Consider the following 12,756-nt stretch of genomic DNA (forward strand, 5'->3'; position numbering starts at 1 on the left):
TGGCATATCTGGAGGTTGAATCCAAGGCCAATGAACCCCAAGCCACCTTTGCTATTGCAGTGCCTTCCAAGAGTGATTTTGTTCTTGATCTCTTTAGAGTTGTTGCCCTTTATTGGTGTTCAAATAGAGGTGGTTGATGGATTGCACTTGAGTCCATCTGGCATAAATAATCCCATTGCAAAGGCATTTCACTAAAACATTGTATGTATGTCTACACACAGTTCCTTTTGTGAGAATGCTCTGTTCCTATCATTAGGCAGTAGAATCATTGGCACCTGTGCTCATGTCAGCAACTGTTGATAAAGGCTGGTTTCCATGTGTTAATTACAACACCAATTATATTAACCCACTATTGAACAATTCTCTTCATTTTAAGTTCTCTAAAGGACTTTTAGGTTTAGAGGAACCTTGAAACCTCTTAGCTGTGATAATAAAAGATTTGAAATCCATGTACTTGACATTTGTATGGTCAATTTCCAAATGACTCTAAATATCTATAGGCAGAATTTCTTAAGATTAGCATTCTGGTTACTCCAGAAGAGAGTCAAGATAATCAAAGACAAGCTTCACGTTGCAACAGACATATGAATCCATGGTACGTATGAAGGCTGTTTAAGCAGCTACTTTCACTGTCTACCCTTCAGGATCAAAACCACAGAAAAAAGTTGATTCTGCTGATGTCATGTTATTGTCACAGGTTTAATAATTGATTATGAAGGTCAGCAGGAGATAAGCACAATATTCTTTTTTAAAAAATATTTATTTATTTATTTGAAAGTCGAAGTTACACAGAGAGAAGGAGAGGCAGAGAGAGAGAGACAGAGAGAGAGGTCTTCCATCTGTTGGTTCACTCGCCAATTGGCTGCAACAGCCAGAGCTGTGCTGATCTGAAGCCAGGAGCCAGGAGCTTTTGCTGGGTCTCCCACGAGGTGCAGGGGCCCAAGGCCTTGGGCCATCTTCCACTGCTTTCACAGGCCAAAGCAGAGAGCTGGAATGGAAGTGGAGCAGCCAGGACTTGAACCGGTGCCATATGGGATGCCGGCACTTCCGGCAGAGGCTTTACCTGCTATACCACAGTGCTGGCCCCAAGAAAGCACAATGTTCTAAAGATTTGCATTTCCACAGAGAAAACACTTAATAACAGCCCTGTCACCAACTTTTCCATATACAGTCATGTTGTGCTAAGCGCTGGCATCACTATTTATTTTAAATTAAAATCTATTCACCTACCAAGAGATATCAGTCTGGGTGGTTGAAGTTATGCTGTGGTAACAAACAGTCCCCAGATCTCGTCACCACATTAGTTCTTTCTGATGCTGCAAACCCACCACTGTGGACTGAGCTGTGTGTCCTCTGTGCACATCTTCTTTTATACGTTTATATTTATTTGTATAATTTAAATATTAATTCATTTTATATTTTAAATATTTATTTATATTATTTGAAAGGCAGGGTTTTGGAGAGAAGGAGAACCAGAGAAAGAGAGAAAGAGAGAGAGAGCGTCCAACCGCTGGTTCACTCCCCAAATGGCCACCATGGCCAGGAGCCAGAGCTGCGGGAGCTTCACCCAGGTCTCCCATGTGGGTGCAGGGACGCAGGGACTTAGGCCCTCCTCCACTGCTTCCCCAGGTGCATTAGCAGGGAGCTGAATTACAAGTGGAGCAGCCAGGACATGAGCCGGCACCCGTGTGGGATGCCGGCATCGCAGGTGGTGGCTTAACCTGTTACGCCTCAATGTCTGCCCTTATGCGGCAGCTTCTGATTCATCTGCTGAAGCTTTGACTCTCGTTATTATGGAACTTGGAGCTGGAACCTTTGGGAGGTGGTTAGGTTTAGGTCATGAGGGTGGGGCCTCACGATGGGATTAGTGACCTTGTAAGAAGGGACACCAGGGAACTTGCTTTCTTCTCCCTCTTCCCTTGCATATGCACCAAGGATTTGCCACGTGAGCACAAAGAGAAGGCAACCACCAGAAAGAAAGCCCTCTCTAGAACCCAACTATGTTGGCCCCCTGATCTCAAACTTGCAGCCAGGGGAACAAAGTCTGTTGATTCAGCCACCCAGTCTATGGAATTGGTGACAGCCCAAGCTGATTAAGACACTAGATCAGCAGGGGGCTCTGTTCACCAAGGTCACTGAAGGAACCTGACTGCTGGCGCAAAGGTTAACCATTGCTGTGCCAAGGAAAAAGGAAAGAGTTTGAACAACTGTCTCAGTTTGCAAATTTATTGTCCAGGAATAGTCACAGGGGACAGGATGTATAAGGAAAGGGGAAAGTACCAGTTATTTACAAGCAGTACTAATGTCTACCATAAAGATATCTAAATCAGATATTCTATAAATGTATGTTAACGAGTAATCAAAGTATTGTACAACATATAAGATAATGTCAAAATGACAGCTTTAACAGGAAAATTTTAAACCATTACTCATATTAAGGGACAGACAACAAACTCTCCTGTTGAAGGGTCTATATAAAAGATTTAGTTAGTAGGTTAGTTAGTTAGTTAGTTGAAAGGCAGGATGACCCAGAGAGGGAGACACAGAGAGAGAAAGATCAGGCTTCTGCTGCTTAGCTCCCCAGATGACTGCAATACCAGGGCTGGGCCAAGCCAAAGTCAGGAGCCCAGAACTCCACCCAGAACTCCCACAGAGGTATCAGGATCCATGGGCCATCCTCCTCTACTTTCTTAAGAGCATTAGCAGGGAGTTGGATTGGAAGCAGAGCACCTAGAACTAGAACAAACTATCCTATATGGGATGTCAGTGTTGCAGACAGTGGCTCCACCTGCTGCACCACACCACCAGCCCCTCAAAAAAAAAAAAACAAAAAACAAAAAACAAACAAAAAAAAACCAGAAAACGAAAAACAAATGAAAAAAGAACCCCACAGTTGCTCTATGAATTTTGCTTTTAACCAGTCTGCTTTACTTTGATTGGACCACTTCTACGTCTTAATAGCCATTGCTTTGATTGTGCTTTGTCCTCAGGATCTCAGGATCATAATGCTAAAGCCGTGTTTCATCTCCTACAATTCCTGGAAGAAATACTTCAAGATCTTGATCCTACTCATTTAAAATTTCCATTAGAAGCTCTGCTTTTTTTCTGCAACTGACATAAGCACAGCACCCATTGAGCAGAAAGTTTTCTACACTTTAGTTTTTTCACTCAGACTTGTGCGAGCTGAATCAATTGAGATATCTATAATGTTGGCTATCATTTCTGCTAGGTCTTTTTAAATTAGGGCATGAACAAGATGAATATTTTCCTTGCAAATTGGTGTTGGTGGTCTTTCACTGTGGTCTTCACTTTCAAAATCATCCTGTCTCATCTGAAAATGTGTTATCCATTCGTAAACTTTTGAGTTAATTAAGTTATTGTCATCATAAATTTTTCATAAGGTATCAGTTATTTCACCAGTCTTTTACCCAACCTTTACCATAGATCTGGTATTTGTTCTTGCTTTAATTTCAGCAAAATTCCTATTGTTCAGCTGAGGGCTGTTTTCAAACTTCTTAGTGCCTAAAACTAGATCCTGCTCAGAATATTATACCAAGTTAGTATAAGTTTATTTTGGAAAAAAAATTAAATCCGTGCATAAGTTTTTTTTCCTAATATGCATTTTCTATGAATGCTTATTATGAAAAATATGCACAGGATTTTTATGAAAACCCCATGTAGTTGAAGAGATGACAATTGAGACTTTTTCCAGGAAAGATGACAATCCACAGGATCAAGAAAACCAACAATTATCAAGAAGACAAATAATAAGCCATAGTCAGGCCTGTCAAAAAAAATGAAGACAAGAGAAATTCATTAGAAAAAGAAAAAGCCAAATTATCTTACAAAGCTCAACAGTTGGCCTGCCAGCTGACTCTTCGAAAAGGACAGAATACAGTGGAATGTTTCTTCAGTATTATGGGGGTTGGGAGGATGGACCCAAAGTTACTAAGCTAGATTTAAATATCCTTTAAAGACCAGGAGAAAAACACATTGTCAGAAAATGCAAACTGGAAAGTGTTACCATAAGGAGACCCTCTCTAAAAGACAGTTTAAAGAATGTAGTTGACACAGAAGCAAAGTGATCAGAGTGAGGAACAAAGTGAATAAAATAGCGATCATAATATCTTACAGTATTTTAGCACAATAACCCTCTAAGTCAAGAAGGGGCAGAGAGGGGCTGGCATCATGGCACAACACAGGTTAAGTGGCCACCTGCACCTGTATCCCTTAAGGGCACGCCACTTCAAGTTCTGGCTGTTTTGCCTCCGAACCAGTTCCCTACTAATGCTCCTGGGAAAGCAGCAGAAGATGGCCCAGGGGCTTGGGCCCCTGCCACCCATGTGGGAGATCTGGAAGAAGCTCCTGGCTCCTGGCTCCTGGCTTCGGCCTGGCCCAGCCCTGGCAGTTAAGGCCACTTGGGGAGTGAACCAGCAGATCTCTCTCTCTCTCTCTCTCTCACTCTCTCTCTCTCTGTGATTCTGCCTCTCAAATAAATAAATACATTTTTTTAAAAAAAGTAATAGAGTTAAAGTTCCTACTTTCAGAACTCGTATATAATTTATTTTTTTTAAATTATTTTTACTAATGAAGTTTAGTCTTGGATAAATTAAGTGTCCAAGTTATGATTTCTAGGGTAATGACTAAAACTATACAGAGAAAATGTGTAACTTCCAAATTGATAAAAAAAAAAATTAAAAGGAATGCCAAAAAAGAGAAATAGAAAACTACAAATAATGTGGCATATATAAATCAATAATTACAGTGAATGTTTAACTCGCAGGGAAGACAATTTTAGACTATTATGAACTGATAACCTCACAATATAGGATGCAGCAATCACAGTTACAAAAGAAGTTCATATCTCTTAGTAACTAATAAAGCACATGAGAAAAAATCAAGAATATAGGTTGAAAAAATTCGATGGAGATGGATAGATACTCATATATATAAATGTGTCCAAGCGCTGCAGACCATGCATTGTTTTCAAATACATGGGCAGCATTTATGAATGTAAATCATATCTTAACAAATTCTTATAGATTTCTATCACGCATATCAGATTCTTTTTTTCACATCAGATTCCTTGAACATAGAAAAGTTAACTAGAAATTTTACCAGTTAAGATACTAGAAATATCTATCTGCTTGAAATTCTAAAAAAGCATTTATAAATACAGTGTTGAGCAAAGAAGAAAGTACAGTGAAAATTAGAAGATTTTTAACTCAGAAAAATTCTTCATAAAAGACTGAAAGTTAATGAGGTAAGTATCTATCTTACAAATTGTTTAAACAGCAACATAAAAAAATAACATGAATGAGTAGAAATTAATTATGTCTTTAAAATACATAAATTAGGGCTAGAGCTGTGGCGTAGCAGGTAAAGCTGCCGCCTGCAGTGCCGGCATCCTATATGGGCAGCAGTTCAAGTCCCAGCTGCTCCACTTCCAATCTAGCTCTCTGTTATGCCCTGGGAAAGCAGTAGAAGACGGTCCAAGTCCTTGGGCCCCTGTACCTACATGGGAAGACCCAGAGGAAGCTTCTGGCTCCTGGCTTTGGACTGGCCCAGCCCTGGCTGTTACAGCCAATTGGGGAGTGAACCAGAGGATGGAAAACCTCTTTCTCTCTCTGCCTCTCCTCTTTCTGTGTAACTCTGACTTTCAAATAAATAAATAAATCTTTAAAAAATAAAATAAAATAAAATACAAAAATTAATCATGAAAAGACTAAATTGTCAAACCCAGGGCAAGACTGATAATAAAAGTGAGTATATAAATAAAAACAGTATTAGTATTAAAGACCTCCACCAATTATGTTAACACTCTCAAAATGAAATTTTTAAGTATAAATGGAGCAAAATGTATAGAAGATCTATTTCAGGAAAAACAGAACTTTAATGAAAAAATCAAAGGAAAACTAAGTAAATGGAGAGACAGCCCACATTCATGGTCAGGAATTCATGGGAATCATTAATCCTAAAATAGTATTTTCCCTCAACTTTATCGATCGATTTAATGTGATCTCAAAGTTCCAGCAAATTTTTAAAAAGATTTTTATTTACTGCCGGCGCTGCGGCTCACTAGGCTAATCCTCCGCCTAGCGGCGCCGGCACACCGGGTTCTAGTCCCGGTCGGGGAGCCGGATTCTGTCCCGGTTGCCCCTCTTCCAGGCCAGCTCTCTGCTGTGGCCAGGGAGTGCAGTGGAGGATGGCCCAGGTGCTTGGGCCCTGCACCCCATGGGAGACCAGGAAAAGCACCTGGGTCCTGGCTCCTGCCATCGGATCAGCGCGGTGCGCCGGCCGCGGCAGCCATTGGAGGGTGAACCAACGGCTAAAGGAAGACCTTTCTCTCTGTCTCTCTCTCTCACTGTCCACTCTGCCTGTCAAAAAAAAAAAAAGATTATTATTTACTTATTTGTTTGGAAGGCAGAGTTAGAGAGAAGGAGAGCAAGAGACAGATAAGAGAGATCTTCCTTCCTCTGGTTCACCTCTAAATGGCTGCAGTGGCCGATGCTGGACCAGGCTGAAGCCAGGAACTAGGAACTCCATCTGGGTCTCTCACAAAGGTGGCAGGAGCCCAAGTACCCAGGCCACCCTCTGCTGCTTTTCTGGGCTCCTTATCAGGAAGCTGGATCAGAAGCAGAGCAGCCGGGACTCAGATCGGCACTCATATGGGATGCTGGCATCACAGGCAGCAGTCCAAACCACCAGCTCCTCAGCAAATTGTTTTGTGATATTGACAATCTGAGTCTAAAATTTATATGGAGAGACAAAAGACCCAGAATAAACAAAACATTATTGAACGAGACGAATTAACGAAGGCTGACAGGACCTGACTCGAAGACTATAGCAATCAAGACAGGGTTATAGTGCCAAAAAATGATATATAGATAAGTGGAACAGATTAGAAAACCCTGATATAGACCTACAGAAATATAATCTCACCTTCAGCAAAGGGGAAAAGGAAATTCAATGGAGAAAGGATAGTCTTCTCAACAAAACAGTTCTAGGACAACTGGAAATCCATGTGCAAAATAATGAATCTACATCAACCTTACATGCTTCACAAAAACCAATTGAAAATGGGTCACAGACCTAAATGTAAAACATAAAATTCCCAAAGGATAACTTAAAGAAAAATCTAGATGACCTTGGATTTGACAATTACTTTTTATATATATATAACACCAGAGTAATAATCCATAAAAGAAAGATGGATAAGTTATTAAAATTAAAAACTTGTGAACTGCAAAAGAAACTGTCAAGCAAATGGGAAGGCAAGAACACATGAAGGAAATATTTGCATAAGATATATTGGTAAAGGGTAGTTATACAAAGAGCTATTAAAACTCAACAACTAGAAGACAACTCTAAAATTGGGCAGGACACCTAAAGAGATACCTTACCGAAGATTTACAGATGACAGGGTTTACAAAAATATGCTCAGCATCATACGTTACTAGGAAAGCATACATCAAGACAACAAAGACACCAGTATTTCTCTCTCTTTCTCTCTCTCTGGAGAAATAAGCAGAGCACAGAGAATTTTCAGGGCAATGAAAGTATAATTCTATAAAAGTAGATGAATTTCATTATACATTTGTCAAGCCCATAGAATATACAACACTAAGAATGAGTTCCATGTAAACTATGGATTTGGGGTGGCAATGATGGGTCAGTATTGGCTCATCAGTTCTAATGAATGGAGCACTGCAGTGTGGGATACTGATGGTAGGGGAAACTGCATATGTGGATGAAGGGGATATATGAAAACTTATGCTTTCTGCTATGGAGCTAAAACTGCTCTACAAATGAAATCTGCATTAACAAATGAGGAGAAATGAAGATTTCTCAGATACAAAGGAAAACAATGTTAAAACAGGACGAAGGGCATAGCTAAAGAAATTGCACACATCAAAAAGAAAGTAAGAAATTATAAATGAATTGAATTTGAAAAAGCTTCAAATTTGAGAGCTTCAGTGAAATGAAAAAAAAATGTTTAGAAAAATATAGCTTACCTAAAATGACTCAATTTTTTTAAAAAATATTTATTTATTGGGGTTGGTGCTGTGTCGCAGTGGGTTAAAGCCCTGGCCTGAAGTGCCAGCATCCCATATGGGCTCCAGTTCTAGTCCCGGCTGCTCCTCTTCCAATCCAGCTCTCTGTTATGGCCTGGGAGAGCAGTAGAAGATGGCCCACATCGTTGGGCCCCTACACCAGCATGGGAGACCCAGAAGAAGCTCCGGGCTCCTGGCTTCGGATAGGCGCAGCTCTGGCCATTGCAGCCATCTGGGGAGTGAACCAGCAGATGGAAGACCTCTCTTTCTGTCTCTACTTCTCTCTGTAACTCTGTCTTTCAAATAAATAAAAATAAATCTTAAAAAAAGGAAACAATTGCTGAAACTTTAATATGGAGCAAAGATGTAGCAAAATTTGAAAAAACAAACAAAAAAACCAGCTGTGGCCTGCAGCACTGGCATCTCATATAAGGCACTAGTTGGAGTCCCATCTGCTCCACTTCCAGTCCAGCTCCCTAATAATGTGCCTGGGAAAGCAGCAGAGGATGGCCCAAGTACTTGGGCCCCTGCCACCCATTTGGGAGACCAGTAAGTGGCTCCTGGCTCCTGGCTTCAGCCTGGCTCAGTCCTGGCTATTGCAGCCATTTGGGGAGTGAAACAGTGGATGAAAGACTATGCTCACTCACTCTCTCTCCCTCTCCCTCTCTCCCGCTCTCTCTCTCTCTCTCTGTGTGTGTGTGTGTGTGTGTGTGTGTATCTCTTCTCTCTCTGTAATTCTGCTTTTTAAACAAACAAAAAAGTGTTTTTTTTTTTTTTATTTGATAGGCAGAGTTATAGAGAGAGAGGGAAAATTAGAGAGAGATCTTCCAACCACAGTTCACTTCCCAAACGGCTGCAATGGCAAGGGCTGGGCCAGGCCAAAGCCAGCAGCCAAGAGCTTATCCAGGTCTCCCATGTGGGTAGCAGGGGGCCAACACTTGGGCCATCTCCTGCTGCTTTCCCAGGTACATTAGCAGAGAGCGGGATTGGAAGTGGAGCAGCCAGGACTCGAATCTGGGCCCATATGGATGCCGGCACCATGAGCAGAAGCTTTACCCACTACACCACAGAGCAGGCCCCAAATGACTCAATCTTGATAAGGAACATGTGTCTAAGAATTTGCCCATTTTTCCTACATTATCAAATTTCTTGCCAATAGTTGTTTACGGTCATCTCTAACAATCTTTTTTATTTGTGTGGTGTCAGTAGCAATGTCTCCATTTTCATCTCTGATTTTATATATTCAAATCCTTTTTTCATGATTAGAATAGCTAAAGGTTTGTCACTTTTTTCATCTTTTCATTTGGCTCGTCATTTCATTGTTTTTTTTTTTTTTGTATTTATTTATTTATGTTCTGAGTTTTGTATTTCCTATTACCAATTTTGGATTTGATCTGTTTTTCTTTTTCTAGTTCCTTGAAGTACATTAAGTTGTTTATTTGAGTTCTTTCTGTTTTTTTGATGCAGGCTTTGATTGCTATATACTTCGCTCCTGAACCACTATTGCTGTATTTCACAGGCACTGGTATGCTGTGTTTACATTTTCATTCATTTCAAGAACCTTTAAAATTTCCTTCTTAATTTCTCCTTTGATCCATTGATTGTCCAGGATTAGCATTTTTTTAAATTTCCATATATTTGTGAAGTTTCCAAAGTTTCTGTTGTTACTGATTTCTTTTCTTTATTCCATTGTTGTCAGAAAAAAAGCTAGATATAAATTTGTTGAGACTTGTTTATGACTTACCATATAATCTATCCTGGAAAATGTTCCATGTTGCTATTTAGAAGAATGTGTATACTTCAGCTGTTGAATGTAAAGCTCTGTAGATGTCTGTTAGGTAAAATCAATGTAGGGTACAATTTAATCCAGCTATTTTTTTGTCAATTTTCTGTCTCGTTGATCTGTCCATTTATTTTTTTTAACTTTTATTTAATGAATATAAATTTCCAAAGTACAGCTTATGGATTACAATGGCTTCCCCCCCATAACGTCCCTCCCACCCGCAACCCTCCCCTTTCCCACTCCCTCTCCCCTTCCGTTCACATCAAGATTCATTTTGATTCTCTTTATATACAGAGGATCAGTTTAGCATATATTAAGTAAAGATTTCAACAGTTTGCTCCCACACAGAAACATAAAGTGAAAAACAATAGATGATTTTTTAAATGATGATGAAATCAGATCAGACCTATTGTCATGTTTAATCCCAGTGAGAGTCAAGTTGGGTATTGATAATTTTTTTTTTACAGAAGATCAGCTTAGTATACATTAAGTAAAGATTTCAACAGTTTGCACCCCCATAGAAATACAAAGTGAAATATACTGTTTGAGTACTCATTATAGCATTAAATCTCAATGTACAACACATTAAAGACAGAGATCCTACATGAGGAGTAAGTGCACAGTGACTCCTGTTGTTGACTTTACAAATTGACACTCCTGTCTATGGCATCAGTAATCTCCCTATGCTCCAGTCATGAGTTTCCAAGGCTATGGAAGCCCCTTGAGTTCTCCGACTCTTATCTTGTTCAGACAAGGTCATAGCCAAAGTGGAGGTTCTCTCCTCCCTTCAGAGAAAAGTACCTCCTTCTTTGAAGACCTGTTCTTTCCACTGGGATCTCACTCACAGAGATCTTTCATTTAGGTTTTGTTTATTTTATTTATTTATTTATTTATTTGCCAGAGTGTCTTGGCTTTCCATGCCTGAAATACTCTCATGGGCTTTTCAGCCAGATCGGAATGCCTTTAGGGCTGATTCTGAGGCCAGAGTGCTGTTTAGGACATCTGCCATTCTATGAGTCTGCTGTGTCGCTTCCCATGTTGGATCACTCTCCCCTTTATTTATTCTATCGGTTAGTATTAGCAGACACTAGACTTGTTTATGTGATCCCTTTGACTCTTAGTACTTTCATTATGATCAATTGTGAAGAGAAATTGATCACTTGGACTAGTGAGATGGCATTAGTACATGCCACCTTGATGGGATTGAATTGGAGTCCCCTGGTATGTTTCTAACTCTACCATTTGGGGCAAGTCAGCTTGAGCATGTCCCAAATTGTACATCTCTTCCCTCTCTTATTCCCACTCTTATGTTTAACAGGGATCGCATTTCAGTTAAATTTCAACACTTAAGAATAACTGTGTATTAATTACAGAATTAAACCAGTCATATTAAGTAGAACAGACAAAAAAACTAGTAAGAGGGATAATGTATTAAGTTGTTCATTAACAGTCAGGGCTATGCTGATCAAGTCACCGTTTCTCATAGTGTCCATTTCACTTCAGGAGGTTTCCTTTATGGTGTTCAGTCAGTTGTCACCGATCAGGGAGAACATATGATATTTGTCCCTTTGGGACTGGCTTATTTCACTCAGCATGATGTGTTCCAGATTCCTCCATTTTGTTGCAAATGATTCGATTTCATTGTTTCTTACTGCGGTATAGTATTCTAAAGAGTACACATCCCATAATTTCTTTATCCAGTCTACCGTTAATGGGCATTTAGGTTGGTTCCAGTCTTGGCTATTGTGAATTGTGCTGCAATAAACATTAGGGTGCAGACCGCTTTTTTGTTTGCCAATTTAAATTCCTTTGGGTAAATTCCAAGGAGTGGGATGGCTGGGTCGAACGGTAGGGTTATATTCAGGTTTCTGAGGAATTTCCAGACTGACTTCCATAGTGGCTTGACCAGTTTGCATTCCCACCAACAGTGGATTAGTGTCCCTTTTTCCCCACATCCTCGCCAGCATCTGTTGTTGGTAGATTCTGTATGTGAGCCATTCTAACTGGGGTGAGGTGAAACCTCATTGTGGTTTTGATTTGCATTTCCCTGATTGCTAGTGACCTTGAACATTTTTTCATGTGCCTGTTGGCCATTTGGATTTCCTTTTTTGAAAAATGTCTATTGAGGTCCTTGGCCCATCTCTTAAGTGGGTTGTTGGTTTTGTTTTTGTGGAGTTTCTTGATCTCTTTGTAGATTCTGGTTATTAACCCTTTATCTGTTGCATAGTTTGCAAATATTTTTTCCCATTCTGTCGGTTGTCTCTTCACTCTCCTGACTGTTTCTTTTGCAGTACAGAAACTTCTCAATTTGATGCAATCCCAATAGTTGAATTTGGCTTTGACTGCCTGTGCCTCCCGGGTCTTTTCCAGAAACTCTTTGCCTGTGCCAATATCTTGAAGGGTTTCTCCAATGTTCTCTAATAACTTGATGGTGTCAGGTCGTAGATTTAGGTCTTTAATCCATGTTGAGTGGATTTTTGTGTAAGGTGTAAGGTAGGGGTCTTGCTTCATGCTTCTGCACGTGGAAATCCAGTTTTCCCAGCACCATTTATTGAATAGACTGTCCTTACTCCAGGGATTGGTTTTGGATCCTTGATCAAATAGAAGTTGGCTGTAGATGTTTGGGTTGATTTCTGGTGTTTCAATTCTGTTCCATTGGTCTATCCATCTGTTTCTGTAGCAGTACCATGCTGTTTTGATTACAACTGCCCTGTAGTATGTCCTGAAATCTGGTATTGTGATGCCTCCGGTTTTGTTTTTATTGTACAAGATTTCTTTAGCTATTCGAGATCTCTTGTGCCTCCATATGAATTTCAGCATCATTTTTTCTAGATCTGAGAAGAATGATTTTGGTAACCTGATTGGTATTGCATTGAATCTATAAATTGCTTTTGGGAAAATGGACATTTTTAAGATGTT

At 39.9% G+C, this 12,756-nt stretch overlaps 1 long non-coding RNA gene across 1 annotated transcript in view; it reads right to left on the bottom strand.

Annotated features, from left to right (window-relative positions):
* Window positions 1–805: 805 nt before the first annotated feature.
* LOC149122779 (uncharacterized) overlaps window positions 806–12,756 on the bottom strand; it is a 49,861-nt gene continuing 37,910 nt past the window's right edge. The window contains exon 3 of the long non-coding RNA XR_016219195.1: window positions 806–988. This is a non-coding gene — a long non-coding RNA (uncharacterized LOC149122779). The remainder of the gene's footprint in view (window positions 989–12,756) is intronic.

This window comes from Oryctolagus cuniculus, chromosome 13 (genome assembly GCF_051225735.1).
Source record: "Oryctolagus cuniculus isolate XC-2025 breed Fujian yellow rabbit chromosome 13, ASM5122573v1, whole genome shotgun sequence".
In the NCBI taxonomy this organism is placed as follows: Eukaryota; Metazoa; Chordata; class Mammalia; order Lagomorpha; family Leporidae; genus Oryctolagus; species Oryctolagus cuniculus.